This window comes from Bos indicus, chromosome 6 (assembly GCF_029378745.1).
Source record: "Bos indicus isolate NIAB-ARS_2022 breed Sahiwal x Tharparkar chromosome 6, NIAB-ARS_B.indTharparkar_mat_pri_1.0, whole genome shotgun sequence".
Taxonomy (NCBI): Eukaryota; Metazoa; Chordata; class Mammalia; order Artiodactyla; family Bovidae; genus Bos; species Bos indicus.
The window spans coordinates 57,955,007-57,982,343 of record NC_091765.1 but is presented as its reverse complement, the minus strand read 5'-3'; the positions used below and the strand labels follow the sequence as shown (position 1 = coordinate 57,982,343).

General features: G+C 42.1%; 1 protein-coding gene and 1 pseudogene across 8 annotated transcripts in view; one reads left to right on the top strand and one right to left on the bottom strand.

Annotated features, from left to right (window-relative positions):
* TBC1D1 (TBC1 domain family member 1) overlaps positions 1-27,337 on the bottom strand; it is a 224,924-nt gene that overhangs the window by 148,227 nt on the left and 49,360 nt on the right. The gene's annotated exons all lie outside the window — the stretch shown is intronic.
* On the top strand, positions 20,886-21,200 carry LOC109560395 (dynein light chain 1, cytoplasmic-like; annotated as a pseudogene).

Genomic DNA, 27,337 nt, shown 5'->3' with positions numbered 1-27,337 from the left:
CACTGGAGTGGGTTGCCATTTCCTTCTCCAATGCATGAAAGTGTAAAGTGAAAGTGAAGTCGCTCAGTCATGTCCGACTCAGTGATCCCATGGACTGCAGCCTACCAGGCTCCTCCGCCCATGGGATTTTCCAGGCAAGAGTACTGGAGTGGGGTGCCATTGCCTTCACCGTTGGAATATCTTCAGTTCAGTTCAGTTCAGTCGCTCAGTTGTGTCCAACTCTTTGTGACCCCATGAATCAGCACGCCAGGCCTCCCTGTCCATCACCAACTCCCGGGGTTTACTCAAATTCATGTCCATCGAGTCGGTGAGTTAGGGAAGTGCTATTCTTTCATTCATTTCAGCAGTAACGTTCCCTAGAGGTGGAAAGGGGGAGTGCATTTGCAACCATCTAACTAAATCTTTCCGTGTTATCACATTACTTCCCCCAAGCAAGCAGAAGAGATAGAGCCTGAGAGCTCCATTTAAGTGAGAGCCTTTATGGTCCCTACAGCCTTGCTACTCAAAGTGTGGTCTGTGGATCAGCTGCCTCAGCATCACCTGGCAATTTGTTAGAAATGCAGATACTTGGACCCTGCCCTAATCCCATCCTACAGAGTCACAAGCTTCATTTTACCATGACTCCAAGAGGCTAGGATGCACATAAAGTTTGAAATGCACTAGAATATGAGACACATTGGCCTTAAAATAATGTAACTGCAAACAGTTGAGAGACCAGCTAAAACTGTCCCTCATCTCTGTGATGGTCTGAACTAGCTCAGCAGAGAGACACCTAGTGAACTAAGGGAAGCAACATCATTTTGCTGGGAGTGGATGAGCAGCTGAGGACCAGCAGGACAAGCTGGATGGATGACAAATGTCACCCTGCATCATCACTCCAATCCCCAGCCTGAGCTCTATGAAAACGACTAGGATTGAGAAGCAACTCAAGGGGAACCCTGAGTGTACTCAGAGGGGAACCTGAAATGTACTAAGGAAACCTGAATTACCTCCAACCGACTGAGATAAACTTTCTGCTTCTATGGCAGGAGGCAGGAAGGCAAAAATAGAGAAATTACCTTAAATTTAGAAAATTGAACTTCTTGCCAAAAAAAAAAAAAATTAAGACTAAATCCTGAATATGATAGAAAGGAACGAGTGTGGGCAGGTGAAATAGGGATATCCAGGCTTCACTGTTTAAACCTGGATCCAAGTACACACACATCAGGATGGAGTCTCCTGCAGCTCCTGGTTTGCACTTGCCTAAACCTTACATTGGCCACCTGATGTGAAGAGCTGACTCATCTGAAAAGACCCTGATGCTGGGAAAGATTGAGGGTAGAAGGAGAAGGGAATGACAGAGGATGAGATGGTTGGATGGCATCACTGACTCAATGGACATGGGTTTGGGTGGATTCTGGGAGTTGGTGATGGACAGGGAGGCCTGGCATGCTGCAGTTCATGGGGTCGCAAAGAGTCAGATATGACTGAGTGACTGAACTGAACTGAACTGAAACCTTACATGATTTTAGACTCAAGAGAGGTCTCCATCTGTTCCAGGTGTCCTGCTTGATCCAGGATTGGGCAGAATCACTCATTTCAAGGGAATCTAAGAACCTTTCTGATGGATGGACTTGATAGTAACATGTGGGGCTGTAAGGCTAAATATTACATGTATGTATGCACACTCAGTTGTGCCCAACTGTTTGTGACCCTATGGACTGTAGCCCACCAGGCTCCTCTATCCGTGGAACTTCCCTGGCAAGAATACTGGAGTGCGTTACCATTTCTTTCTCCAGAGGATCTTCCCAACCCACGGATCAAACCCATATCTCTTGCATCTCCTGCACTGGCAGGTAGGTTCTTTACCAGCTAAGTTCTTAATTCCCTGCCAACATGTACTTTGCCAACAAAAACTCTGTTATAATCTGGAAGTTCGTTAAGGGGAAACTGTTAACATCAGACAAGCTAACAGATCTCACATTCAAAACGATTTTCCTTAAAATATTACGTTTCCTCCCATATGAAAAAGGTATCCTCCTCTAAGAAATTGTATATTCCCCCAGGGAAGGACTGAACATAGAGGGGGCATGGATAATTTTTAATAGCTCCCCGGTGATGCCCTTTCAGCCAGAATTGAGAATACTTACAGATACTTACAGACAGAATAATCATTGCTCAAAGATGCTGATGGTTCTCTAGAGTCACCTGTGCTGCCAAGGCGGTTGGGTGAGGAAGGAGGGCAGATGATTTGGCTGTTTGTGGCAGGGTTGAATTCTCAAAGACCTTAAGGGGCAGGCAGGTCATATTCATGTGTGAAGAGGGCCAAGTGTGAGACAATAAGGAACAAATGAACTGTGGCAATGTGGAGAATGAGTACTCGATTATTAAAGCTCTCCACCCAGCCAAGCAAATGTGTAACCCGAATGAATTCAGCAGGAGAGGTGTTATCGGTGTTGACCTCTGGATTTACTTAAAACTTGGAGGAGTGTGGTGTGTGTGTGTGTGTGTGTGATTCTGTTTATTAGCCAGGATTGAGAACCACTTCCATAATTCTCAATCCTGGATCCTTTATTTTAAAAAATAACTTCCGTGCTCTTTGGAGAGCAACAGGCTATCCAAATAAGACTGAAGAGGTGTAAACAAGTAGGATCTACAGAACACCCAGGACCAATTTCCAGGTAAGTTTAAAAGGAAGCTTATGGCTTCCCTGATGGCACATTAAAGAATCTGCCAGCAATTAGGGAGACCTGGGTTTGATCCCCAGTTTGGGAAGATCCCCTGGAAAAGGGAATGGCTATTCATTACAGTATTCTTGCCTGGAGAATTCCATGGACAGAGGAGCCTGGCAGGCCACAGTCCATGGGGTCACAAAGAGTCGGACACTTTCACTTTCACTTTCACTTGAATGTCTCATCATCTCAGTTTTCCTGAGACATTAAAGGAGGGCTAAAAAGAGGAAACTCAGAAACTGGAAGAGTTGCTCATTGACTAAACTTGATCATAATTTCCCAAATAAGCCTGACACTGCTGCCCTTTTGCCATGTTCCTCCTTTGAAAAGGAGCAAGGGGCAAGGACAGCAAAACCTCCTGAGAGTCCAGGAGGAGATGCTGGCAGGCTCCTCTCCCACACCTGAAACGTGGAGGGTACAGAAGTCGGAAACTTGCAGAAGCATGACCCCACTCTGCAGCCTGTTCCTCCCCACCACAAGACCCGGTTAAAAACAGAGTCATTGTCATACCAACTCCGGGAGGAAACTCAACTTGGTTTCAAGAGAATGAGAACCACTTTGCACTTGGTAACTCGGGTGCTGACAGCAGTTACAATGTGTTTGGTTTGATTGTTTCTCCCACAACACTATGCTATTCTGGGACACCAGCTGAGCGGCCTACAATTCAACTCAATTCTGACATTATCTACTCCCACCCTGACTTCAGACACCAATTGCAAGTCCAGGTTGTCACCTGTGCTTCTGACCAACTGGTTATAGATTGGAGGTTCCTGCAACCCCTCCTTGGCTTCAGTTAATTTGCTGAGTGGTTCACAGAACTCAGGGAAACATCTGACTTACTAGAGCATCAATTTATATAAAAGGATGTAACTCAGGAACAGCCAAAGGAAAGAGAAACACAGGGCAAGCTATGGGGAAATGGGGTGAACCTCCCATGCTCTTTCTAGGCACACTACTCTCGTCAAATCTGTTACCTGTTAATCAACTTGGAAGTTCTTCAAATCCCATCCTTCTGGGGTTTTATGGAGGCTTCATACACAGGCATGATTGACCTCTTCATTGGCCTTTGGCCATTGTAATCATTCTCCCCCTCCTCTCTCTTCTGTAGAGTTCAGGGGGTGGGACCTTCTAATCGCAAGGTTGGTTCCCCTAGCAACCAGCCTCGATCCCTAGAGGACCTAGGGACTTTCCAAAAGTCACCTTATTAACATAACAAAAGACACCTTTATCACTCTCTAAACAGGAAATTCCAAGGGTTTTAGTGGTTCTGTGTCTGGAAAGGTGGACAAAGACCAAAAGTAAATTGCTTATGATAAATCACAATATCACAGCAACTGATCAAGAATTTATTCAGTTTGTGAATATTCCTTAGCACCTATGGAGTACAGCAACACGTGTCCTAACAAGGAATAGCAAAAATGATCAAACCCGAAGCATGCCCTGAATATGCATAGGAAGTAGCAGGAGAGAGTGAACAATGTCAAGGGAAGGGCCCAAGTGAAGCTCCGTGGAGTTCCAAAGGAATGAAAAATAACTTCTGGCCACAAAGGAAGAACCAGCGTCCTGACAGAAGCCATCAGGACTTCTATGGATGATGATGAAGGAGTGGGTTTTCCACTGGCATGAAGGATTGATGTTCATCTCTGGAAATCAAGCCATACCAGGACAGATAGGATAGAAGTCAAAGCTCACACTGCAGAAAGAGCATTTTAGTAAATGGCAGTTTGGAGGTGTGCAGTCACGCCTCTCTGGCATAAAAGTTTGTTTCCAGAAAAAGTATTTTCAAAGGATACTAGCAAATCCAGAAATGTCATGAAAAGAGTGTCTCCTTATGAACTGAAAACATATGTCCATGAAAAAAAGCTCATATATGAATGTTTTCACAGTAGCATTATTGTAATGGCTAAAAAGTCGAAACAACCCAAATGTCCATCAACTGACAAATGGATAGTGTGCCCACACAACAGAATATTATTTGGCCATAAAAAGTGATAAAGTACCAATGCATGCTACAACATAAATGGACCTTGAAAACATTATACCACATGAAAGAACCTAGACGCAAAGAACTATATATTGTATATGATGGTGGTGGTGTTGGTGGTTTAGTCACATAGTAGCGTCCAGCTCCTTGCAATCCCATGGGTTGGGGCCTGCCAGGCTCCTCTGTTCATGGGATTTCTCAAGCAAGAATACTGGAGTGGCTTGCCATTCCTTTCTCCAAGGGATCTTCCCTACCCAGGTCTCCTGCATTGCCGGATTCTTGACTGACTGAGCGGCCATGCTGAGACATATATTGTATGGTTCCATTTATAAGAAATTTTCAAATAGACAAATCCAAAAAGACAGAAAGTAGATTTGTGGTTTACAGGGATTGAGAGGAAAATGAGGAGAGATTGCTAATGATTATGGATTTTTTTTTTTTTTTTGAGGTGATGAAAATACTTTGGAATTAGACAGTGGTGATGGTTACACAATTTTGTGAGTATACTAAAGCCCCAAATTCCATGGTCTGTGAATTACAGCTCAATTTTTTAAATCCCTCTATGTGATCATGGTTTAATGACTTATATAATGTTTAATGGTTTAGATAAATTAATTTCCTGAGCTTGTATAACAATGGAACCTATACTTCAAAGGGCTAATTTCGGAATTAAATGAGATACATATAAAGCACACAGCCTGAATCCTTGCACATAGTAGGTGCTCAGGAAATGTCAGCTGATGTTGGGGGCGGGGCGTAGAGGAGGAGGAAGAGGTGAAGAGAGGAAAGAAGAAACTTGGGCGATGGCAGCCGTAACTGCTGTAGCTTAATGATGGGTATAAGTAAGTCTTAGTCTCTCAGTCGTATCCGATTCTTTTCGACCCCATAGATACTGTAGCCTGCCAGGCTCCTCTGTCCATGGGATTCTACAGGCAAGAATACTGGAGTGGGTAGCCATTCCCTTCTCCAGGGGATCTTCCCAACCCAGGGATCAAACCTGGGTCGCCTTCATTGCAGGCAGATTCTTTACTATCTGAGCCAGCAGCGAAGCCAATGATGAGTATGTGTGATGGTTAATTTTCATGTGTCATTAAGAGCTGCCCAGACAGCTGGTTGACATTATTTCTGGGTGTGTCTGCGGCATTCGAGTTAAGAAGGTCACCCTCACCAATGTTCGGTAGACATTATCCCCTCCATTGAGGTGCTGAATAGAACAGAAAGGTAGAGGAAGGAGGAAAGCGCTCACTCTCTCTCTCTCTCTCTCTCTCTCTCGCTCTCTCGCTCTCTCGCTCTCTCGCTCTCTCACTCTGCTTGAGCTGAAACCTTCATCTCCTCCTGCCCTCAGACCTCAGTGCTTCTGGTCCTCAGGCCTTTAGACTCAGACCAGGATATACTTACACCATCAGCCCTCCCAACTCTCAGGCCTTCAGACTTGTACTGAAATACACCACTGGTTTTCCTGGTTCTCCAGCTTGCAGACAGCAGATCATGGGGCTTCTCAGGCTCCATAACCACGTGAGCCAGTTCCTATAATAAATCTCCCCTTATATAGCTCTCTAATATACCCTATAGGTTCTGTTTCTCCAGAGAAGGCTAATACAGCGTGACTACTATAAATACAGAAATAGAACACAAGTGATGGGCTGGAGATCTCACGCTCATGGCTGGGTTTATAGACAAACAGTTGAGAGTAAAGAAGAGATTGTGTGTCAGCCAAAACTAATTCTGGAACAGGTGGGCCCCCCAACATCTCTCAATATTTTCCTCTCCCTTTTTATGGGTTGCTATGTCTAACAGTATGACTGTGCTCCACTTGTTACTTTCACTCTATAAGGCATACCGTGAATCGTCCAAGTTTTGCTGGTAAATTCCCGTCATTCTGGGCAGAGACTTGGTGTGCACAAGCATTACTAGCCTGTCACACTTTCAGAAAGTTCAGATATTCCTTCCTAAGAAATGGATTCTGCTCACTCACACTGCTCATCCATCATTTCTCTTCCCCGAACATCCTGTGTGTCATTACCTATTGACAGCTCTTGCTTTCTCTCAAGCACAAACATGTACTCACATTTTAAATGATTCAACATAGGGTCTCTGGGTGGCAAGACTGAATATCTGAAGACCAGCCTCAGAGCAAAGGATGCTCAATAAACTGGTGAATGAATGAAAGAAAGTACAGAGTGGAAGAATAAATCTTGTGCAAACATTTAGATTTAGACAACAAATTCAGGGGAAAGGCTGAAGAACACTCTACTTTGATAGAGCTGTGTCAGTGTTTAAATTAAGGTCTCTAACCTTATGTTTTGATTTTGTGCATCAAGTTGTAGTTTCTTATTAGCCAGAATAACAACAAACAAATTTAAAAGAACATTTTTAAATTTCTTAAGCGCCAGTCACCTTCACTACATTGCAAAATTAAAAGCTGGTTGAGAATTCCCTGGTTGTCCAGTGGTTAGGGCTTTCCTGGTAGCTTATACAGTAATAATGTGCCTGAGATGCAGGAGAACAGGGTTTGATCCCCAGGTTGGGAAGATCCCCTGGAGAGGGAATTGGCAACCCACTACGGTATTCTTGCCTGGGAAATCCCTTGGACAGAGGAGCCTGGTGGGCTACAGTCCATGGGGTTACAAAGAGTTGAGCACAAATGAACAACTAACATTTTCTTTTTCTTTCCAGTGGTTAGGATTCTGTGCTTCCACTGCCAGAGGCTTGGGTTCAATCCCTGGTCAGGGACTGCATGCTATGCCAGAAGGTCAAAAAAGAAAAAAAAGCTGGCTGAAGCCCTGCTAGAAATTCTAAGTCTTGCAGTGTAAAAAGGGAACCACTGAACTTGTAACTCTAGAGCTGTATGGTGAACCAGACAGTAACAAATCCCTCCAAGAATAAAGCTCACATCAGTGAACTTTCTCAAGATGCCTTTTTTTCTCTCAATACTCAGCAGTCTAATTAAAACAGAAACTTCCTTTATGACACAAAGTTCTCTCTTCAGTAGAAAGAACAATCAATATGTCATTGTGACATTTCACAACTAGCTAAATTAATATATTTTGCTATTTAAATTTCTGTTCCCATCTCAATATTTTCCTTAATATATGCAGTAACTGTGTTCACTTTTTAGCTGGTAAGGCATTCCAAAAATAGAAACAGTGTTTCTCTATTTTTAGCTCAGTCTGTAAAGTTTAAGCAAATAATCTTCTTTCCAAAGTACTCCACACACATGTTTCAAATTCATGGAAAAACCCAGTGGCAATGAGCTCATAAAAGAAAACAGTGAAAAGTTGGAGTCAAAAGATTTTTGATATCCTCACCCTGTGTTACAACTCAACATAGACACTCAGCTTCCAACTCAGACATTTTAATTATAATTTCTAATAGGAACATGAAAAACACTACTTAGTACAGCACTAATTACACTGAAAAATAACTTCTTTTTCTACACTAAAAGTTATGTTTCTCCTTAAAAAGTAGACTAAAAACCATCAGTTCCTACTTCCTGGTCAAATATATTAGTGAATAAAAATCACACCAAGACTTCCTTTCCCCCTTTTCTCATACTAAATCATAATTTCCTTTTTCCTCCCAAAAAGGCCGTTTACTCTGTCCTTGATTAGAATGACTTCCCACTTGTAAAATGATGTGTTTGTTCACTTTCATCCATTTAAACGTGTCATCTTTCAGTCAAGCAATCGAACTCCTTATTATTTGCCCAACTAAGTTGAAAACTTATGCTCACACAAAAGCCTGCATACCAATGTTTATGGCAGCTTTATTTCATAATTGGTGAACGAATAAATAAACTGTGGAATATATTGACAATGGAATATGATTCAGTGTTAAAAATAAATGAGTGATGAAGCCATGAAAAGACATGGAGGAACCTTAAACATACATTACTAAGTGAAAGACATCAATCTGAAAAGGCTACATACTGTATGATTCCAACTATATGTGATACTCTAAGAAAAGCAAAACTGTAGAGGCAGTAAAAAGATCCGTGGTTACCAGGGGCTGAGGATAGGAGAGAAGGGGCGAGTAACCAGGGCACAGATGATTTTTAGGCAGTGATAATACTTTGTATGATACTATAGTGATGAATGGCTCAGCAATAAAGAATCCACCTTCAGTGGTTCAATCTCTGGGTTGGGAAGATCCCCTGGAGAAGGAAATGGCAATCCACTCCCATATTCTTGCCTGGGAAATCCCCTGAACAGAGGAGCCTGGTGGGCTAGAGTCCCTGGGGTTGAAAAGAGTCCGACATGACTTAGCAACTAAACACAACACAACAACATAATGATGAGTACAAGTCATTATATATTTGACCAAACCCATAGAATGTACAACACTGAGAGTGAATCCTAACGTGAATTCTGGACGTCAGGGGACAGTGGTGTGTCAGTGAAGGTTTGCCAATTGTTATAACTGTTTTACTCTGGTGAGGGATGCTGACAGTTGGAGGCAGGGTCATGATTGTATGGGGGCAGGGGCCATATGAGAAATACCACCTGCTCAATTTTGCTGTGAACCTAAAACCAATAAAGAATCTGCTGGCAATGCAGGAGACCCAGGTTCAATCCCTGGGTTGGAAAGATCTCTTGGAGAAGGAAATGGCTACCCACTCCAGTATTCTTGCCTGGAGAATCCCATGGACAGAGGAGCCTGGCAGGTTACAGGCCATAGGGTCGCAAAGAGTAGGACATGACTGGGCGACTAACGCTTTGGCACTTTGCCACTACAACTATTCTTTAAAAACTTTTGAAAAAAAATCAAGTTTTAAACATCACTGAAACTTTCTGTCAACGTTCTCAGTGTTTTGTGTGCATGCTCCCATATTTGGAACAGAACTGCACACCTTGAAAGAGATAAAATGCCTCTTCGTGTCAGAGTCCTATGCCTGGTACACAGGCATGCACCTCCACACAGTCATGCAAAAAAAAAGTCATATGTGTTTCCTCACCAGGGCTTGAGATTCTGAAAAAGATTCCACCAAGCTATTATACCAATCCTGGCTCTGCTCAGCCGAGTTTTCAGGTGCACAGGACAAACGTGCTTTCCAGAAGCTAAGATCCACGTGCTACATTCTTAGGTCCACGCCCCTCCAAAAACTCTAAAGATAAAAGGTCTCTCTGGGCTCACTGCTTAGCAAAAGAATGCATAGGTTGTAAAATAAACCAGCACCTGCATCCTGGTCTGTACACACAGCTGGGGAAGGTACATCACTCATGTTGGCTTTGATAGGAGATGCAAAGGCTGAGAAGATACAAGAAGAAGGAAGTGGCTTCTCTTTTCTATTTGTGTTGGAATCACCTTCCGTTTCTCAAATGCGTATCAGTGGAGAAGCCTAAAATATGGCTCTTGTCATCCGGAGTTTTTCAAACACAGTACAGGTTATGCTTTGGGGGAAGTGAAGATGGATTCAACCTTCAGTTGAGGGTCAGGATTCATCTTAAATGGTCAGAATGAATTGCACCCAGCCCTTGGAGCCTTTCTGTCTGTGCAGGGAGTGTGGTTTTGGAGACAGCCCAACAGGAGGAACAGGGCGTTGGTGTCCAGGTGTGCGCAGCTAGCTTCCACCTGCTCACGACTGGCTGTGTGACCTCAGGCAGCTATCATTGCATTTCTGGACCTGTTTGCACCTTGTAAATTTTTAAAATATAATTTTAGTGTATGTGCTGCCAAAGCAAGCACTTTTAAAATATAATTTTAAAATTTTATTTTATCTTTGATTCACGCCACTTGGCATGTGGGATGCTAGTTTGCGGACCAGGGACTGAGCCCACGCCCCTTGCCTTGGGAGCATGAAGTCCCCACCTTGTAAATTTTTGGAGGTTGGGTTCCTTCTAAACTTCCCTTAGGAATGCGATGGAATATATTCTAATTTAAATGCCCATGGTGGGTTTGTGACTGGCAGCCTTAGCTCAGGGTCAAGGTAGAACGGAAACATACCTGCTTCCCAATCTCAAGGTCATAATTGGAAATTTCCAACTTAGAACGTTTGCAAAACCTACAGTTAGTTTACCTCAGGGGAGAAGATGACAAAAAAGAATGCCTACAACACAATGGCAGGGGTCACCTGCTTCCTGTCTGAGGTACCCTTCTCCAAGGTCAAGGGTCAGGAAGGAACAACACCCACTGAGCCCTTATTACATGCCATGTGTTTTCATATATTCTCATGAACCCTCACAACTCCAAAGCCCTGGGGGCTGGACCTCCCAGAGCCTGGGGGGTCAGACCTCTCCCTGCAGAACTGTAGGGGCAGAACTTCTGCCCCGCTGTGTCCAGAAGGTGAGACTTCTGTCCCAGTGGGACTGGAGGGCAGAGAATCAAGCCAAAGGGGCTTGTTCTAAAGCATTAAGGCTTTAGATCTCATGGAGTTGGCCTGGTATCTTGGACTTACTTGGGCCCTATCAACCCCTTTCTTCTCTCTGATTTCTCTCTTTCAAAACAGCGTTGTCTATCCTATGCCTGTCCCACCACTGTTCTTTGGAAACACATAACTTGCTTGATTTCACAGGTTCATGGCTGGAGAGAAATTTGTCTCAGGATGAGTCATACCTCGAATATCACCCATGTCTGATTTGGATGATATTCAGATGACACTTTGGACTTTTGAGTTGACAGTGGGATGTAATAAATGAATTTATTACAAAAGACATGAATTTGGGGGCATCAGGGACAGAATGCTACGGAATGAATTGTTTACATACTCCCCACATTGCTATGTTAAAACCAAATTCCCCAGGGTCTCTGGGGGTGATTAGGTCGTGAAGGTGAAGCCCTCATGAATGGGATTAATGCCCTTATAAAAGAGACCCCAAAGTGATCTTTCTTCCCTTCCACCACATGAGGTTACAGCAAAAAGCCTGTCGTCTATGAACCAGAAAGCCAGCTCTCACAAGACACCAAATCTTCAGCTAGGATGTCTCAGCCTCTAGACCTGTGAGAAATAAACTGCTGCTGTTCATAAGTAACTCAGTCTGTGGTATTTTTGTTACAGCAGCTCGAATGGACTAAGACTAACAATAGTAGTAGAACATGTGTATGGAGTGTCTACTGTCTACCGGCCACTGCTAACACTAGCAAACCTTTGACGTGCATTCATTAAGGATCAGGCATCGTTCTAAGCATCTACAGTGCACGAGGCTGGGACCAGGATTACTCTGCTTCTGATGGCAAACTGAACAGGTAAAACCAGGATACAGGCTGAAACACTATGCCAACCTAACCACTTTACTACCCTAATTATTATCTCAAAACTAAGATGCAGGCTGTTATTTATTGTTTTGCAAGCAAGGAAGTAGAAGTCGAGCAAGGTAAAAATCAATCCTTCACCCAAGGTCTTACTTGGTTAGAGCTGAGGCTGTCTTTGCAATGTCAAGAAAGCAAATGGCCCTAAGTGCTATCAACACAGGACTCTGTGCTCTAAGATTTCGGGGATCTAGTCTGGCCAAGAAAGGTTCTGGGGAGAGTTACCAGCTTGCAGCCAACAGGCTCTGTCAAGGGCAGAAGTTTTGGAGCCAGGGGCTGAGCCAGTGCCAACTAGGCTAGGGGGAGGTGGGCTTGAAATGGCAGCAAATTTTAATGAATCAACAATTGAATGAGAGAGGAAGGGAGGGAAAAGAGGCTAGTTCTCTTTGAGTCTGAGGGAGAAGGACCCTTTCTGAGGGTACAGCGGGGCCAGGGGTTAGTAAGAAGGAAGAGAGGCTGCAGTGGGCTGCCCCACGAGGCCACCTGACCTGAACCCAGGGCAAACCGGGGATTATGCGGCTGCATGTGGGGGAGGCTGGAGCAGCGGTCCTTCCTGTGAAAAGCTGGCCTGACTGATGGGCTGGGGAACCTCACCTCCCAGTGCCCAAGAAATTCAGCTGGGATGCAGTGTGGCCCCTGCACAGCTTAATGAGAACCTGATTCTTGGATTGGGTATATCTGTGGGTCCAGAAAAAGGTTTCCTTACATGAAAAACATCACCCTTCCCTTCCCCTCCATGGGCCCACAGCTGGCCAAATCCGAGAAAGCAGCACAGAGCTCCTCGACGTCAACAAACTCTGCTTTATAGTTTCAGCCCAACAAACAGTGATTTCAGGTATCTGACTATGGCCCTCCATGTGCACAGCAAGGGAACTTAAGCCACTGAAATATCCATGAATTCACGCACAGTCACTTGATAAATACTACGGCGCACATTCACACAGCTGTCCCTAGGGATGCCACAGTAAAGACGCTGCCTGTGCCCAGAGGAATGTCATAGGGTCCAGTAGGCCCACAGAAGCAGCAAACAGGACACGGCATGACCAAGTGAGAAGTGCTGCTAGAAGGAAAAGGCACGGTGCTAAGAGAGCATACAGAGAAGCCTGTAACCCAACCCTGGGGAAGGGGGCACCCTCTAAGACAGCTGAAGGGTTTAAGAACACACCCGAAGGCCAAGTGAAAACTAGCCACTGGGGGATAAAAGGGGAGGAAGACGATCCCTAAACTGCTAAACTGCAAAGGAGTAGACGTTGATACTGGACTTTTTATTACATATAGCATTCTTATTTTCTAAGGTGTTTTTTAAAAAAAGTATAAAATACATCAAAACATTAAATAGAATAATATGACAGATACTTAGGTAGATACTACTAGTTTTAATAATTTTAAATATTTTGTATGTGTGTGTGTGTGTGTGTGTGCATAGGGCTTCCCAGGTGGCTTAGTGGTAAAGAATCCACCTGCAAAGCCACAGACTTGGGTTTGATCCCTGGGTTGGGAAGATCCCTTGGAGAAGGAAATGACAACCCATCCCAGTATTCTTGCCTGGAGAATCTCATGAACAGAGGAACGTGGTGGACTATAGTCATGGGGTCGCATGGGGTCGCAGAGTTGGATACAATGACTAAACAGCAGCAGCAGCAAAAATAGATATTTTTTTAAAGAAGTAAAATGTTACTTTTAGAGCTCTTCTCCTCCATCCCCAAAGGTAACTATCATCCTGCACTGGGTATAACTTTCCCTATGTTTTCATTTATTGATACTATAGGTATCAATCCACAAACAATAGAAAGTAGCATTTTGTGATTTTTGAAGTTTTTCCTACATGGTATCATAGTATATACATTCTTTTAGGAATTGCCTGTTTATATTCAACATTGTGTTATTCTAACTGCTGAATAATATTCAGTTGTATTAAGTTGCATGATTATTACACAATTCTCTCTTCCCTTTTTGATGGACATTTAAAGTTTTACCTCACCTCCCACCTTTTTTTTTTTTCCTTGCCATAACAGTAAACATCCTTGTACTTGTCTCCTTGTGCACATTCCATGATGTATGCCTAGAAATGGCATTGCTGGGTTAAGGGTATTCTCATCTCCAGCGCGACTGCACACGGCCGTAATCTGCTGCAGAACCACTGTGCCAATTTACATTCCCACCTACATACTTATGTTCCTGTTTCCTCATGTCCTCACCAATCCTGATGTTAACAAGCTCTTAAATTTTGCTAATCTAATGAGTGCGACATGTTATTTTCTCCCTTTAATCTGCCTTTCCCTAGTTGCTAGTGAGTAGTCCACCTTTTTATATGTCAAATGGCTATTCAGGTTTCCTCTGCTCATTGCCTCTTCACATTGTCAGGCCATTTTCTACTGGGTTGTCTTTTTTAAAAGACTGGTTTGTAGAAATCCATTAGATATTCTGGATATTAATTCTTACCAATTGTTGTTTGACTTGACAATTACTCAGAAACAATACTATTAAGAGAATCAGTTAAAAGATGAGTGTAGTCTCTTAAATATGGGTACCTTCAACCAAACGATTTTTATTGACTTTACCAGAGGATCTGGCTTGTATTTTCTTAATGGTTTCATATCTCATGGCCTAGGGCAGCATATGCAAACAGATGTTTAAAAAGAAGAGTTCACGTTCATTGCTGAAGAGGTACCTACATTAAATGATTAACTACTGTCCTGGAAATGTTAAAGACCCTCAGAGAAGCTGCAAGCCCTATGATGACCACAGACACACTTTAAATTAAAGACCAGATTATCATTTGATTTAGGGTGATTTTTTAAATGTTTTCATTTTTGTTCAAATTTTGTTTAATGTGTTTTCTTGAATTCAATTTAGAATTTGACTTTTTATCATACCTCATAACAATCCTGAAAAAGTCAGTAATAACATAACCAAAAATTATCACAACTATTAACATCCTCGTAACTAAATCCAAAGACTGGAAAGTTATCATCCTCTTAAATCTCTTTATTTACAGGTGATGAAACTGAAGTTTGAGAGGCCAAGAAAGTTACTCATTCATTCATTCAACAAATATTTATTAAACTTCTACTCTAACAAATATCATTTAGGTGCTTACTATGTATTAAGCTAAGAATTTCATCTAAATTTAGATATTAAATATTTAAACAGAATTTAGACATATTTAGTGTCTCTGATGATGACTTTAAGAGGTAAAATTTTGGAAGTTAAATATCTTGCATAGTCCGTGGTCCATCAGTGAAGGAGGCAAGATTAACACCCCAGGATTCTGATGCCAGCAGGGCTTCCAACCTTGTCATAGGATATGCCTACGGTGCTTGCTCTGAGTTTGAAACACAGAGATATGCATCCTACAGGAAAGCAGGGCCCTGGCATTCACACAATATCATATCCTCTTTCATAGATGAAATTCAGATCTTCTGGTGAAGCGGGCAATGGATAGAGGATGGGCAGGAGCCTATGCCCTCAGGTAATAGAAATGCATCCTTGTGTGGGCCATTGAGCCAAGACAAAGATTACTAATGTAGAGAACCCACCGTGAAATCAGCTCTGGGAGAAGAGTAAGTACTTAGTCTTCTTGGTGAGCCAATCAGACAAGAGCCCCCATGAGGGGCTCACAGTCTAGTAGAGGAGACAAGCTATAAGCATATCAGGGAACCAGTGAAATAAATAATTACAAAGTGTGGTTAAGGGCCATGAAGGAAGGGAACAAGGTAATGTGAAGGAAGGCTTGTGGGCCAGGGACTTATTTTAGAATGTGTAGTCAATAGGCTTCTATTAACACTAAAACAGAGACCTATGTGAGTTAGCCATAGCACGAGTTGGGAGAAAAGCATGTGCAAAAGCTCTGTGAAAGGGAGGCAAAAAGTATCTCTGTGAGTACCACAGGGAGAGTCAGGTAGCAAACAGCTTGAGATAAAAGCAAGGGACAGATTATTCAAAGCCCTGAAGGCTACGGTAAGGAGCTGGAATCTACTCTAAATATAATGGGAAACTATTGGTGGGTTAAGTAGTGGAATTACGTGATTAAATCCTTTACTCAGTCACTCTGATCATTAAATGGAGAATGGAATACTGGGGTCAGAGATGGGAATAAGAGACCAGTTCGCTAGTTAGGAGGCCATCATGACGGCGGCTTGGATTAGGATAGTGTCAGTGAAAGTTGACAGAAGCAGATGGATTCAAGACATATTTTGGAAACAGAACCAACAGGGCTTACAAATGGATGGACGGTAGGGTATGAGTGAGAGAGAGAAATCAAGGATGACCTTTAGATTGAAAAAAACTGTGAATAAGGAACTGCTTACAATTACTTCTCCAGTGTTTTATGATCTGTCTTGAATTTTTTAACTTCACAGACTTCCAAGGAGAAATGTGAGGGGGACAGAAGGTCACAACACAGTGATTCTTCTACAACGAACGGTATGGCGGTCTGGGACTGAGACCCTGTATCTCTTCCAGAGGTCAACTTTGTGCATCCTTTAGTTGGGAAGGCATCTGGACCCGTGGCCTCTGGCTGCTTCAAGTGGTCCTTCAGCAAACACATCCAGTTAGCTGTTTGTGAAATGAGATATTCAGAGACATAACTACCACCTGCTTTTTAGTAGCAGCAAAAAAACTACTCACACACGCAATAAATACCAACTCCTGATCTAGAAAGCTCACTAAATTCTAGAATTCAGCAACCACGGAGTAACTCTGTAGGCTTCTCCAGTTATGTAGACTGACATTAGACACATACCAGAATTTTGTATAGAATCCCAGGCTGTTTGTAAAGCTCCTCTAACTTTGAACACATTAGAAGCAACATGAGAATTCATGCATATTATTTAACCACGCAGATAATTTAAGATAATCAATGTTAGTCCAAGTTGCAAATATGTTTCCTATTTTTTTTTCGGCATTCCACTTCACTCTCCATCTTCTCTTAATTAGCACCTTTGGTTTCTAGGACCTCCTTAAGGCTTCTATCTGATTCTTGCAAGACTGGAAAGAGCTGACAAGGGAAGCTCTTGACCTGACCCTGGCCGTTTCACCTTTATCCTTTGTTGTTGCCTGTCTCCTGATTTCTCTGCAGGAGCAGACCTTGTTCATACCTCATCCAAAGTAGGAGCCTGGGTCTGGAAACAGGGTAGAACCTGGGGACAGCTCCGGGAGAATAAGAAGGAACATGACCCACTTTATATTTACGTAGAATGTTCATTAAAGCAGAAATTGTTGTGGTAATAACTAACTCATGTAGCTGGAGCATGACCTGGGAGCCACAAAGTGGGCAGGCCCAGGTTGGACAAAGCTGCAAGGGGTCTCAGCACAGCTTACTGTGAGCCTGGGGACTCGGGCAAGTTTATTTAACATCCAAGCCCTATTTCCCAATCGTAAAATGGAGGTAACACCCATCCTGCAGGCATTTGAAGTGATCAAAAATACTTAGGTAAAGTACAGGGCAACCAATCAATAAACAGCAGCATTTATAGCATTTCCTAATTTATAATGAACTTTTGCATACACGGTTTCACTTCTTACTAACCTGACTAAATCCAAGTCTTCCATTTTTGGCTAAAGCAACACCCCAGTGTTCTTCTAACTGTGAAGGCCCAAATATTTTCACCCTGACTTCCCTCTTGTGCTAACTTTGATTATTGGGAGCAGAAATTTAACACTTAGTGTTAGAGTCATAGAGCCTTGTCTAGGCTCAGCAGTGACATCATAGGTGGTAAAGTCTGGGCACAGGATATAGAGGTGTGGTGATGGCCACACCCATTTGCCAACCCTCTTCCAAGCCAGTCCAGCCTCTTGATTCATAGCAGCAAAGGGTCACTTCTGTTTCTAAGGCTTAGAGGTAAGTTGAAGGCAGCTTTGGTGGGAGTTCTTTCAGTTCAGTGATAAACATGCTTGTTCTCCAGTGCATTCCAGGAATCTTTGACCCATCACCACATGTATGTCTGTATTTGAGTCTATAGTCAAATATATACCTGTTTCTTTGCATAAGGCCCATTTCAAAGGCAAAAGGCATTGAAAGGTATTAATAGAACTCTTACTTCTAACCCAAAACAACTAGCTAGGAAGTGAGAGTCATGATCTGGACCTGGTGTATTGTCAAGTGACTGATTAAACAGCAACATGGAGCATGTGAACTCAAGTACCATTAGAGGTCAGGCAGCATGTGTATAAATGTGAAACGCCAGGTGGAAGGCAACAGGGAGTGGGGAGGCTAGCGAACAGAGTGTACATGCCAATCCGAAGGCATTCAAATGGAATTGCTTTGCTTCAAACACTATGGTTGACAAATTTAAAGTCTACAGGCTGCCCATCTGCCACCTTGCACCACTGTACCACCAATAGAACCTTTGCTAATTGCTTTCATTCAAAATATTTTGACATTCTTTTTTTTTTTTTTTTTACGATTTATCGTATCAGCTCCTTTTTATTTTTACAAGATTTGCTTCTAAGATATTTTATGTAAATGTTTTCTTATGTCTAAATACAGCTTCATGCAAATAGGGTTTACGACCAAACAGCTAATATAGCTACCCATTCTTTTTTCTTTTTGGCTGTGCTGGGTCTCAGTTGTGGTATGTGGGATGTTTAGCTCTCACACAAGTGCTTAGTTGGGGCATGCAGGATCTCATTCCCTGACGGGACTGAACCCAGGCCTCATACATTAGGAGTAGAATCTTAACCATTGGACCACCAGGGAAGTCCCTACATATTCAGTTTTTTAAAAAATAGCCTTAAAACTGTTCTCTAAATTTGGGCAAAAATAAAGTAAAAATTTGTTGTTGTTGTCATTTAGTCACTAAGTTGTGTCTGATTGTTTTTTGACCCCATGAACCGTAGCCCGCTAGGCTCCTAGGTCCATGGGATTTCCCAGGCAAAAATATTGGTGTGGGTTGCCATTTTCTTTTCCAGGGGATCTTCCAGATCCAGGGATCAAATCCATTTATCCTGTACTGGCAGGCGGGTTTTTTTTTAACCAGACCCATCCTAAAGAAGGGACAGACTGGTTGTGTCCAGAGCTGTGAAAGCAAATCTAATCCAGGAAAGCTCTCTGGAGGAGGCAGTATTTGAGCTAGGAGAGATGGAAGGAATACTTTTCTTAAGCAAAGGAAAAAAGGAAAAAAACCTCTTCAGGTAAAACAAACAAAGGTGAGCAAAAAGAGGAAAGCTGGGCTCTTCCAGAAAAATAAACAGTCTTATTTTGTTGCAGAATAGAACACAAAATCTTGGCATTAGAAAGCAAAGTCCAAAAAATCATCTGAGACCAGATGGGCAAGGCCTCTGACTGCCAAACTAAGGAGTTTGGCATTTATTGGCTGGGGAGTGGGAGGTGGACAGGCCAGAAGGCTTCAGAGATAAAATGGCCTGATCAGAGAATGGGTTTTCTAGAAGATACATCTGCCTCTTTGATTTTACAGACCCCTTCTTAAGCATGATTTTTTTCCTAGACAACTTAAATCTGAAAAAAAAAAAAATGTCATTCTTCTCAGCATGTTTTTAAAAGTAAACTTGGTCACCATAAATGTATAGGAGAAAAGGAGACATAGAAACTAGCAGCAAATCCAGCAAACATGCCCATCTCTTTCTGGGACTCTTAGTAGAGATCAGCAAAAATAGCTTTTTAAAAACACGGAACTATGGCTGAAATCATATTTTCCAGCGTAGGTTTCCACTAGTGACTACTTATAATTTTATTTGTCTGGCATTTTCCATAAAATATACCATCACTAGCACACCATGAAAAGCTATCATCTGTTCCATTATAAATGCAAAGAATTAAAAAGGAAGGGTAAGAGGAAGGGAGGAGAGGAGGAAAATGATACATGGCTTGTCAGGAAATGTAAATCAAATGTCAAAATCGACCTTTTCAAAGTAATGATGAAGAAAAAGAAAAACATCAAACAATCTGTTCAGAACTTTTATGAAAAAGTGGTGTAGGGTAAAAGCACAACAGGGTTTGGAGTCAGAAAAGCTCTTTTGGAATCTCCACTCTCTCCTTTTATTACTCCCTTCTTGTGATGAGGTCAATTTCCTCCTTTCTAAAATGGTGATATAATTTATTACTTTAATGGTTGTGAGGGATAAAAGCGTCACCCAGTGTCATGGATCATATGTATTTGCCTCTTTCTCTCCTTTGGAAAGTAAGGGACGTGCCTGTTGTATGATGGGGCTGTGGCCATGGGGATTGCACAAAGGCAACAGCTGCTTGAGTTCTCCCAACCTCCAAAGGGAGTCTAAACATCCATTTGGTCAGCTTGGGCCTGCATACAAGGGAGAGAGGCAGTGATGCCAATAACACCAAGGACCAGGTGACAATAATCACTTTGGCTTCACTGTGGCAGGCATCGAGTGACCTCTCTGGGGGGAATTCATGACTGTACTTCCCCTTTCTCTAGATTCGTATTAATTAATATTAAGTAAATATTAAAACTGGTTGGCCCCCTTGAGAATACCATATGAAATTTATCTCATCAGAAGAAGGTAGTAATAAAAGGAGAGAGTGGAGATTCCAAAAGAGCTTTTCTGACTCCAAGGAGGAAAGGCACAGAAGGGAGGTACAGGGGAAAAAAAAAAAAACATTTGGAGATTTCAAATGTGTTAAAGCACAGTGAGAATAATCTGCTGGAAACACATTCATTTACAAATATTTATTGAGCACCTATTTGGGCATGCTGTGCAGGCTGTGAGGATATATCTATTAACGAAACAAACAAAAAAATCCCGCCCTCACAAAACTTATATCCTAGTGAAGAAAGACAATGAACAAAACAATAAATGCACGGTAGATTAAAAGCTCACAAGAAGCACATGCTGTAAATTTTAATCTACACACATGAATAGAAAAAGAGGAGATGCGCCACGGCTTCAGTAGCGACCGCCTCTCTACGCGGGTGGGAGCTTCGCCAGCCCCCGCCCCCAGGAGACCGTTGCAGTTGGCCAGTCCCTGCACCTTGGTAACCATGTGTGACCGAAAGGCCGTAATCAAGAATGCCCACATGTCGGAGGAGATGCAACAGGACTCGGTGGAGTGTGCTACTTAGGCATTGGAAAAGTATAGAGAAGGACATTGTGGCCCATATCAAGAAGGAGTTTGACAAGAAGTACAACCCCACCTGGCACTGCATCGTGGGGAGGAACTTCGGTAGTTATGTGACACATGAAACCAAACACTTCATCTACTTCTACCTGGGCCAAGTGGCCATTCTCCTGTTCAAATCTGGTTAAAAGCATGGGCTGTGCCACACACCCAGTGATCCATCCAAAAACAAGGACTGCAGCCTAAATTCCAAATACCAGAGACTGCAGTCTTCAGCCTTGCCTAAGGGAACACCTCCATCTTTGAACCTTTATTGTGTTTTGTACAGGGCATTCTCCATACTAGTTTGTGGTTATAAAGCAATTAGTAAAACAAAAAAAGAAAAAGAGAAGGTGCAAACTTTGAGGCAGAATCCTCCTGTGTTAACACTGGGGATTCTTCGAATTCTGGCCACACACGACAAATAAAGGGCAAGGATTTTTGTGGAAAAGAGTGACAGTGGAAATTACACGCTGCAGACTAATACGAATTTATCATTCTGAAAAAGAGAAAGGAGAGAAGTGTGTATGTGCATTGGAACCTCTGGGTATTCTGAATTACCTTAAGGAGAAAATTGGGGGAGGGTGCACATTTCCAGCAGCAAGATGGAGAGGGCAATTTCTTTTTTACTTTTTATAATTTCTTAAATTTATCAGGTTACAAATGATTCTTAAATTCCTTGGGCTTTACAGTATTTTTCAAATAAATACAAAAATAGTTAAAGAGGGATGAATGAGTTCTCTATGTACTAACACAAAAATCAGTTTGCGATCCATAAAGTGGAAAATCTAAGTTACAGAGCTTTGTACCTTGTGATCACATGTATGTAATACATAGTTTTTTTATAATGGCAACTCCCGTTAGACAACTTATTTATCCCGCCGAAGTCTCAGTGACTCACCTCTGAGCCCTTCCCTTTTTTACCGCCCGCATACAGCATCACTAAGTAATGGCTTCTGTCTTGGAGTGGCCTTCCAAATGTATCCCTTCTTTCCATTCCACAGCCTGTCGCTGTCCTAGGTCAGCTGTCATCACCTCTCACTTGAACAACTGCATAATAAATCTCCTTACTGGCCTCAGTACCTGCACCACAGACTAGATTTGCTTCTCAAAACATCAACCCCCCCTTGATTCTCCAGTGACCACTGTGGATCAAGTCCAGTCTTGGCATGGCTTCCAACACTCTTCTAAATCTGGCCTATCCTACCAGCAGTAGGCAATGATTCCTGTCTAATAATGGTTTCCTCCACCCCTCTTTACTAGCAGAACCCTAATTTTGTGCAATTAATGAACAGAGACTCTTGATCTCAGGCTTAGCCCCAAGGGATATGCTATGGGTTGACACATAGCAGGCAATCCACTTTTTTTTTTTTTTAACTAAATGAACAAATGGTATAAATCAACCATATTTATACCATTCCTCTTCCCAAATGATTACAATTTTACAAGTCAACATGTAACCCTGTTCTGGCCAATGAGATACTACAAGTATGTCCCATCCTTCCTGTTTGGAACTCACTTGTGCAAAGAGCTACAGCAGCCATCTTGGAACCATGAGGTCACTGAGAATAAGGCTAAAAAAATAGACGTGCTAACTCTGGCAAAATGTAATGAGATGAAAGCTTACGTTATTGATGATATAGATCCAGTGACTCTGGAATTGCTTACCTCCAAATCCTGAGATAAAAGCCTGTGTTGGGACTTCCCTGGTGGTCCAGTGGTTGAGAATCTGCCCTTCAGTGCCGGGGATGCAGGTTCAATCCCTGGTCAGGGAACTAAGATCCCACATGCTTCAAGGCATCTGAGCCTATGAGCTGCAACTAGAGCCCCAATGCCATGCTACAACTAAGACCCGTTGAATCCAAAAATAAATACATATATTTAAAAAATAAATAAATAAATAAAATTATAAAAAAAAATAAATAAAATAGAAGCCTATGTTATTGATGATCCAGAGTGGTAGATCCAACCACTCTGAAACTGCTTACCTCCAAATTCTTATTAAAGGATATATCAAAATATCTTTATTGCCTAAATTGGACTTTAATATGCCTATGAATCACTTGGAAATATCATTAAAATGAAAATTCTGATTCAGTAGATTTGAGGTGGGGCCTGAGACTCTGCTTCAATAACAGACTCCCAGATGATGCTGCTTTCCAAGGACCACATTTAGAGAAATGAGGCTGTAAACCGCTACAGACTGGACACTCCATTACTTTTAGCTGGGTTGAAAGGTATGAATGCTAAATTTCAGCTAAATTACTTTTACCTGAACTTATCCTTACTGCCCACTGTCCCTCCCCACATACCAAGCTAACTACACTAACCATCCAAACTTCTCAACATATACGAAAAGCCTCCTGGGCCTGCCTCAGCTCATCCTTTACTTGAAGGAGCGCCTGTAGATTTTACCACTATTCCACCCATCAGCCTGGGTCACTTTTTTCACTCATTAATTTTATTTGCACTTACTCCCATATATGTTTCTCTAGGGTATTTTATTTCTCTAGGGTCTGGAGAAGGCAATGGCAACCCACTCCAGTGTTCTTGCCTGGAGAATTCCAGGGACAGGGGAGCCTGGTGGGCTGCCGTCTATGGGGTCACACAGAGTCGGACACGACTGAAGCGACTTAGCAGCAGCAGCAGCAGCAGGGTCTTTTATTCAAGTAATTATTAAACAATTACAGCGACTTGTTAAATAGACAAGATGATTTTGAAAGACTTGAAATTTAATTGCAAAACTGTTGAATTCCCTGGTAGATTTTATATATTATATTATGGTTGTGTTCCATTTCAGTAGCGTGGAAATTAAAAACCACATAAACAGTGTTCTATTGCCAGTAATGACATGCATGTGTCTCTCCTTGATTAACGTTTAATTGCACATGGCACATCGACAAATTTTTTATCTTCTGATATTAATATGCATCAGCTTGAAACTGAGCTCATAAGAATTTTTCATGCTCACTCTCAGATTACAAACACCATCTCTCTCTTATCTCCCCAAGAAATTCCTACCTGATTCTATTTCATTAATTATCAATACGCTTTTCATAGCACCATGTATTTTTAAAAAATATTACTCTGAAATTTAACATTCATACCTTTCGGCCCATACTTGCCAGAAGAGGCCTCCAGTGACTCGATTAGAATGCAAGTTATGTCGAGTGTCGGGATAGGAGAAGGCTGAAGGAGATGAGTACCGCAGCTGTCACAGACGGCACATCAATCAGCACATGACGGCTGCACACCATCAATCAGATGTGCTGATATGCTTTGATTTCCACTGTAAATGAGCATAATTTATCTGCCGCCCCAATCAAGCCAACACCATCACAAAATCTGTGCAAACAAGGACATCAGGGATAACTGAAAAAGCAGGACTCCAGAGATGGAGGTTTTTATTCAAATTCTACCAATGACTGTGCACAAGAATATCACCTTTCCCTTGCCCCTCAGTACCCCACTTCCCCCACCAAATCAGCAGAACTTAAAGTCACACATTGTAAAAGTGAAAATCCAAACTACTTTATGGCGACTTTCCTGGTGGTTCAGTGGCTAAGACTCTGCACTCCTAATGCAGGGGGTCTGGATTTGATTCCTGCTCAGGGCACTAGATCCCACATGCCATAACTAAGAGCTCAAATGCAGCAACTAAAGATCTTGCATACCACAGTAAAGATCAAAGATCCTGTGTGCCCCAACTAAGACCTGGAACACTCAAATAAAATTTTAAAAATAAATATTAATAAATAAATAAAACTACCCTGTGACATCCACAAATGATTCAGCAAAGACCAAAACAAAAATCTCAAAGAACAGTGTGAGGACACTGGTATGAATAATCTCAGGGCCCCTGGTATGAGCTGGAAGCCACCAGGCGACAAGTAACCGCAGGCTCTGTGACAGTCTCAGCCTTGCCAACACTGCTAGCATTGTTGTTTTCCAGGTAAATCTTTCCCACCTTCCTCTTCCTTCAAATTCCACTACATTAATGGTGAACAGTTATAATCCAATGAAAGGATCATTCATAGTCTAAGAACTCTTAGGTATAATATGTAGATTTGTGTCCTGGCAGAGCAGGGTGGCATGGTAAAGTACATATGCATTATCATCTGAATCTGAACTTCATGTTAATATTCTGAAAGCTAAAACTCATAACTTACTGCCTTGCTTGTCCAGACAAAGACTGTGATCTCTTTCTAGATCTTCAGTACTTAACTGCTCTTGGACAAATACTATAACCACTTTACAGGTCCTAAGTGCTTTACTGAGCAGATACCCTGAGCTCTTTAAAATATTTATTTTGAACATCCCTTTCAAATACCCTTTTTGAAGTCTGTTAATTTATAACCATAAAGTCCACTTTCCCCTCTTGCTAAGTGTCATTATATCTTGTCTTCTCTAGCTGAGGGTCATGAGGCCCTTCCCCAATTGCTGACCAAATAATTTGATATGTTTTGACATAGGAATGTATCTGTGAAACCAATGCAATTTACCAAATATTTCCATAACCCCCTTAAATTCTTGTGCCCCTTTGCAACCCATTCCTCCTTCTGCCCTATCCCCAAGCAACCACTAAACCACAGATTTGTTTTCTTCACTAAAGATTAGTTTGCATTTTGGGGGTTTTATATAAATGGAATGATAGAGCATATATTCTTTTTATCAGTGAGGGGAGAGCCTGTCTTATTCAGTAAATGATTTTGAGGTTTTCCACACTGCTATGTGCATCCTTTTTATTGTGAATAGCATTTTACTTGCCACCTGTTGATGGACATCCGGGTTGTTTTGAGTTTCTAGGCTGTTTTCCATTTTTGGCTATCACACACAAAGCTGCTAGGGGCATTGGTACACAAGGCTTTGTGGAGACATGTGTTTTTGTTCTCATGTAGATTCCTATTACTGTACTGAAAGTTTGCAAAAACCCGGTAGCACACTTGGCTTGTGGTTCGTGGGCTGAGAAGACAACTAGCTTTGGCAACACCACAACTTCCACTCCACACACCCTCTCCAGACAGCACTGGCCCCCTGCTCCCTCCACGGCTCCCGCTGCAGCCACAGCAACTCGACTTCCTCCTTCTCTGCCAATGCCTCTAATTCTTTTCCTTGACCCTTCAACGCCCTAGTCATGGTCTAGCCTCTCCCTGGCGAAATGACAGACCGGTTTCCTTCCTATTCAGACAAAACAAAGGGACTGTTTTAACAGATTCATATATGGGCTTTTCCAACGTTTCTAATCTATTTAGATTGGCTGTATAACAGTCAAGACACCAAAGCAAGCGCCAGTTAAATTCAAAGTAAGATATCAAAGTGTATCACTTTCACCTATCTTTACGTTACCACTTTAACTGGCACCTTCTTTTAGAAAGCCAGTGTTTCTTGGCATAAACAAAATATTATGGCTTTGTGTCATATTTGTTCCAGCTTCACTGTAGACACGTTGGAAAATTATAATTTTAATGAAGGCCTGTCTTTGTTGTCAACACTCAAAATGTCCACGTTTCCAAATGAATCACAGCTGACTTTTTTTTTGGCTGTAATTCCAAGATGAAATTGTCTCACTGAATCCACATTTAAAAATTTCAGCCCATATCTGTTCACCAGATTCTATCCAAAAGACCTAAAATGTATGCCATTTCACAACTGTGAAACAGAACTGCTACCAGTTTAGGTACCAATATAGCACCTAAGTTTAGACTTAGATAAAGGCTTTGTATGGGAATCCTGGATGTCACATTATAATCTTTTGGTATCTGTTCCCTTTTGCGTAGAAACACTGTGGACTGCTTGGTAAGGAAGAAGCATAAGGCAGGGTTCAAAAATTACATACGTAATCTTTTGTAGCAGTAAACCTATGACAACACAGAGCAAAGCAGGCTGGACCAGGGTGCTGGCTTTTGCTCCTAGGTTCTTCCGAGACCACACTGAATACCAGCCCAAGGCTTTACTTTGGGACCAAACTCGATGACCAATTTGGGTCAGCCATGCAACAACCTGAGATATATTTATTAAGATGCACTTAAGTATTTTATTTCGTTTACAATTTTAACATATTTTTTCATGTATTTCTTACAAGTAAGATTTTAAAAAACCAGTCTCACTTTGTTAAAATTCAAATCACTTATTTGAGCCCCAATTCTCTGTCTTTGTGTGTAACTGTCTGACATATAAAAGTCTTAGTTTTGCTTGGCCAACCCCTTCCTGGAGTTATGGACCAGTCAACCACCAACCCAACAAGGAAAATTAACAGCTACATGCCCAGAATAACTTCCCTAGAGGTCAGTTGAGAATGGGTTGGTTCTAGAACTTTGCTTC